Raw genomic sequence first — 6000 nt, 5'->3', positions numbered from 1 at the left:
GACATTACCCTGGATACCGTGGCTCTTGATGCATCACAAAGACTTGCTGTCTTGGTCACAGATGCTCCAGCAAGACGTGCACCAACAATTTGTCCTCTTTTGAACTCTGGTATGTCTCCCATAATGTTGTGTGCATTGTAATATTTAGAGCAGAACTGTGCTCTTACCCTGATAATTGAACCTTCACACTCTGCTCTTACTGCTGCAATAATGGGCAATTAATGAAGATTGAACACCAGGCTGCTCCAATTTAGCCATGAAACCTAAAATCCCACACTAAAATGAGGACAGGTGTTTAAGTTTCATTCTCCAACCGCTGTATGTAGTTTATTAGTACAGTGATACAGAATACTGATACTGAATGTACCTTTTCTCTGGTTAAATGGTACAAATCTGTACTTATTGCTGTTATAGGAAAGATTTTGTACTTCAGAGGGAACATCTGACCCTATTATACTATTGTTTTTTAATTATTAAAGACAAAAACATCCCATAAGATTTGTGAGTTTATAAAGTAATGGACCTGCTGGTGAATCCCTGCTCCTGATATCATCACATGTATTAAAAGATCCTGTATTTCCATTAGAGAAGAACACAGAGCTTCACCCGCTGCTGCTGCTGCTTCTGCTGCTGCCAACTAGTGCAGAGGTTATAGGATCAGGTACCATACCCAGCCCCGCCCCTTTACTGCTATAGCCACGCCCCTCTACTGCTGGCTCTGTTACTGGTGCCGGGTGGGTTTATCATGTGACGTTAGTCGTTGGGTGATAACAGGCCGTGTTTTCCATACTCCTGCTTTACTTCCAGTGACGGTTCTGATGTTAGAGAGATGATTACTCTCCAGCTTATAGTTTTTTTTTATGGCTTTGCAGGAATTAAGAAGAAAAAGAAAGCAATCAGTATTATTCAACAATTCAATTTCTGTCCACAGGAAATTGCATGTATAAATGTGCACACAAAATAACTTTAAAATACATTTTATTATAAAGCATACTGTCTTATACATTGACCTAATTGTAAAAGTAAGATACGCAATTATATGGAATTCACTACAGGAAATGTCAAAGCTCAGATCACTGGGATCAGTGAATCATATTTAACATTTAGTTTCTAATCACCATCAGAAAGCCTGTGATTGTTTTAAATTAGTTTTTTTATTAGTTTCTTTTTCTTATTTTAATGTGCAATTTTTATTTATTTATTTATTATTACTTTTATTTGAATGTTTTATATTTTCATTTTTGTTCATAGTTCTATTATTCATTTTAACATTTCGTATCATCCTTACATCTTAACATTTTACTTTACTTTTACTATTATCTTTTTACTTATTTTATATTTTATTTTTATTTTTATTTTTACTTTTTATGTGTCAATTTGTTTTTATGGTATTTTCTTTTCTGAATTTTCTATTTTACATATATATATTTTAATTAAAATTAAAAATTTGTACTTATTTTATTTTTTATACTATTATTTTTTACTATTTTATTCCTTTTTATTTTTTTCCTTATTATATATTTTTGAATATTTTATCTCTTTGATGTTGCAAATGCTCGGCAACTTTGTAAATGAGGTTTACCCTCAATGATCAAAGTATCAAAGTATAAAAATGTGATCATAGGCTTTAAGCTCTATATTCGGCCTTTTTGGAGCTTTTTCCAAATTCTGATTCTATAAAATTCAAAGATTTTCCAAAATCCAGGCGTTTTAATTCCAGTGCATCATTTCAGACTCCCTCAGCAGCTCAGTTTAAACAGATATTGGATCTGTTTGAGAAGAAATGTCCAAAAACAAGTGGAAAAATACAGCCCTTCCCCAACAGGAAAAAAAACACTTCCTCAAATCTGCCTCGCGCTCGCAGTAAAGGAACCCACAGAGCTGATACTGTTCCTGTTTGCCGAGTAAAGAATGAACAATGATCCACCCAAAACTAGCTGCTCACTGTTCAGATCTAAACAACACTGTTTAAAACACTGATCCTGAGATAAAAGCTCCAGTTAATGAAGTTTCATGATCATATAAACATCATGTACAGTAATGCTCTCAGCAGATTTCCACTGCTGACTCTCACAAACAATACGACATCATCTGATCAAAATGCAGTCATGTGATTTTATTCAGTCAGAATCAGAATCAGTGTTTTTCCCATGTCAGGTGCAGTTTTGACGTTTCTGCCAAAGCAAACAGTTCAGGGGAAACGACACTCCGGTCACTTTCAAAGTAAAGGAAACAGCTGAGGTGTAGAAACACCAACACATTACTTTCTAGGTGAACAAACTGAAAAAAGGGCTGTGCTGCTCTTTATACAGACTATATACCATCTATATATATATATACACATCACTTCAGTTTCTCTGATTTTACTATTTATAGGTTTATGTTTGAGTAAAATGAACATTGTTGTTTTATTCTATAAACTACAGACAACATTTCTCCCAAATTCCAAATAAAAATATTCTCATTTAGAGCATTTATTTGCAGAAAATTAGAAATGGCTGAAATAACAAAAAATATGATGCAGAACTTTCAGACCTCAAATAATACAAAGAAAAAAAAGAGAAAAAAAAACAAGTTCATATTCATAAAGTTTTAAGTGTTCAGAAATCAATATTTGGTGGAATAACCCTGGGCTTTAATCACTGTTTTTTGCATCATGCATCTTGGCATCATGTTCTCCTCCACCAGTCTTACACACTGCTTTTGGATAACTTTATGCTGCTTTACTCCTGGTGCAAAAATTCAAGCAGTTCAGTTTGGTGGTTTGATGGTTTGTGATCATCCATCTTCCTCTTGATTATATTCCAGAGGTTTTTAATTTGGTAAAATCAAAGAAATAGTAGAGTCAAGTCAAGTCAAGTCAAGAGGCTTTTATTGTCATTACATCTGAGTACAGGTACACAGTGTAGTGAAATTACGTTCCTCCGGAACCATGGTGCAACATAGAACAGCAAGCAATAGACAACATAAAGTGCAGGAGTGACGACAGTGCAACATAAAATTATAAAATTATAAAATTATAACACTAAATAACAATAAATACAATAAATACAAAAGACGAGACAATTTAAAGACAGGACAGTGCAGTACCGATACGGTATAATAGAGTGTATAGTGAGGATAAGGTGCAGAGATGTGTGACATACTGTAACATATAGAACATATATAATCACAGCAGTTACTGAGGTAGAGTTTATAGTTTTTAAGAGTGCAGCAAATAAAGTCATGTCAGCCTCTGTGTGCTGACTGGGTGTGTGTGTGGGTGAAGTTCAGTTCTTGTGAGTGTAAAGGGGGGGAAGGGGGGGGTGTACAGTTTAGTTTTGTGCGAGTGTGTTGGGTGAGTGGTGGGTGGGGGGGGGTTCAGTTCTGTCTGTGTGCGTTGAGAAGTCTGACTGCCTGGTGGATGATAGTAAAGTGTAATGTAGTATAGTATAGTATAGTATAGTGTAGTATAGTGTAGTATAGTATAGTATAGTATAGTGTAGTATAGTATAGTGTAGTGTAGTATAGTTTAGTATAGTATAGTATAGTATAGTATAGTGTAGTATAGTATAGTGTAGTGTAGTATAGTTTAGTATAGTATAGTATAGTGTAGTATAGTGTAGTATAGTATAGTGTAGTGTAGTATAGTATAGTATAGTTTAGTATAGTATAGTATAGTGTAGTATAGTGTAGTATAGTGTAGTATAGTATAGTATAGTATAGTATAGTGTAGTATAGTATAGTGTAGTGTAGTATAGTATAGTGTAGTATAGTATAGTATAGTGTAGTATAGTATAGTATAGTATAGTGTAGTGTAGTGTAGTATAGTGTAGTGTAGTATAGTATAGTGTAGTATAGTATAGTATAGTGTAGTATAGTATAGTATAGTGTAGTATAGTATAGTGTAGTATAGTATAGTGTAGTGTAGTATAGTATAGTGTAGTATAGTATAGTATAGTGTAGTATAGTATAGTATAGTGTAGTGTAGTATAGTACAGTGTAGTGTAGTATAGTATAGTGTAGTATAGTATAGTGTAGTGTAGTGTAGTGTAGTATAGTGTAGTATAGTGTAGTATAGTATAGTGTAGTATAGTATAGTATAGTGTAGTATAGTATAGTATAGTGTAGTGTAGTATAGTATAGTGTAGTATAGTATAGTGTAGTGTAGTATAGTGTAGTATAGTATAGTATAGTGTAGTATAGTATAGTATAGTGTAGTATAGTGTGGTGTAGTATAGTGTAGTATAGTATAGTATAGTGTAGTGTAGTATAGTATAGTGTAGTGTAGTATAGTGTAGTATAGTATAGTATAGTGTAGTATAGTATAGTGTAGTATAGTATAGTATAGTATAGTATAGTGTAGTATAGTATAGTATAGTGTAGTGTAGTATAGTATAGTGTAGTGTAGTATAGTATAGTATAGTGTAGTGTAGTATAGTATAGTATAGTATAGTATAGTGTAGTATAGTATAGTATAGTGTAGTGTAGTATAGTGTAGTATAGTGTAGTATAGTATAGTGTAGTGTAGTATAGTATAGTATAGTGTAGTATAGTGTAGTATAGTGTAGTATAGTATAGTGTAGTATAGTATAGTGTAGTGTAGTATAGTATAGTATAGTATAGTATAGTGTAGTGTAGTATAGTATAGTATAGTGTAGTGTAGTATAGTATAGTGTAGTGTAGTATAGTATAGTGTAGTGTAGTGTAGTATAGTGTAGTATAGTATAGTGTAGTATAGTGTAGTATAGTATAGTATAGTGTAGTATAGTGTAGTATAGTATAGTATAGTGTAGTATAGTATAGTGTAGTATAGTATAGTATAGTGTAGTATAGTATAGTGGGTCAGTGTACGTGCAGCTGTTGGGCTATTGTTGATGGTTGGCATGCCTGTGATGCCATGGATAGCTGCACCTCTCTTTAAACGCGAGCTGGTGGCGTCACCGCGTTCAGCTGGCTCACGTACGCCGCGTGTTCCCGCGGGAAGAGGCAAGTGCTGACAGGAATGTGATCTAGAGAGAGGATGGAAAATAACTTCACTAAAGTTCACCGCGGTTCAGAAAAAACAAACCGCCTTTGTTAAGAGATGTTTTCACAAAGTAAAGAGCAGGTAGAGCACCTGTCCACCCACTCGCTGAGGCAATCATCCAATCATCTAATCCTCCAATCATCCAATCATCCAATCAATCAACTGCAATGCCAAAAATCATGTAGATACAGGCCAGCAGATTCAGATAATGTTCAAATAATCAAACATCAGGATTGATTATATAACGGTAACACTTTATAATAAGGGTACATGACATGACATTAATTCAGGCATTCATTAAGGATGAAGTCATGAGGAATTATACAGGAGCAAATGAATGAGTTATGTATTAATAACTGTAAGGTTAAATTAGTCACCATTAACTAATGTCTGTATGAATGAATGGAGATGAATGGAATTTAGGCTTTATTCAGTGCATGAATATACCATGCACTGTTGCTTAGTGGTTGCTATGGTGTTGCTGCACTGTAAAAAAAAAAAAAAAAAAAAAAAAAAAAAAAAACTCACGAAAGAAAACATTAAGGGAAATGTGGAAGCATATTTTTTTTCCTACACAAGATTTGTTTTAAAGATGTAAGCAGTGATTGCAATGATATCTCAGGTGGTTGCTCAGGTGTTGCAAGCTTTTACTGTTTTTTTTTTTTTTTTACCCAAGATTGATGGGTTTAGTAAAGAAAAAAGAATAAGAATCCTCTTTGTAAGAGTTGGTTAATAGCAATATTCCAGTCATTCTTCATTTTTCATTCATTTTCATTTTTTACCCCAAATAAATAAATTCAGATCATAATTCACTCAGCCTTATTGTGTTTTTTAAAATATAAATTATATTAATCAGTCCAAAGCAGAGTTATTTTTTAAAATCATTTTTATTTTTTTGTTGTCACAAAATTGCAAAATTACAAATATCCTCTATCAAAGCACATCTTAAAATAAGTTTTTTTGTCTTTTTGTATTTTCTCACCACAGATAAT

Source organism: Astyanax mexicanus, chromosome 24 (assembly GCF_023375975.1).
Source record: "Astyanax mexicanus isolate ESR-SI-001 chromosome 24, AstMex3_surface, whole genome shotgun sequence".
Taxonomy (NCBI): Eukaryota; Metazoa; Chordata; class Actinopteri; order Characiformes; family Acestrorhamphidae; genus Astyanax; species Astyanax mexicanus.
This window is presented reverse-complemented; position numbering follows the sequence as displayed.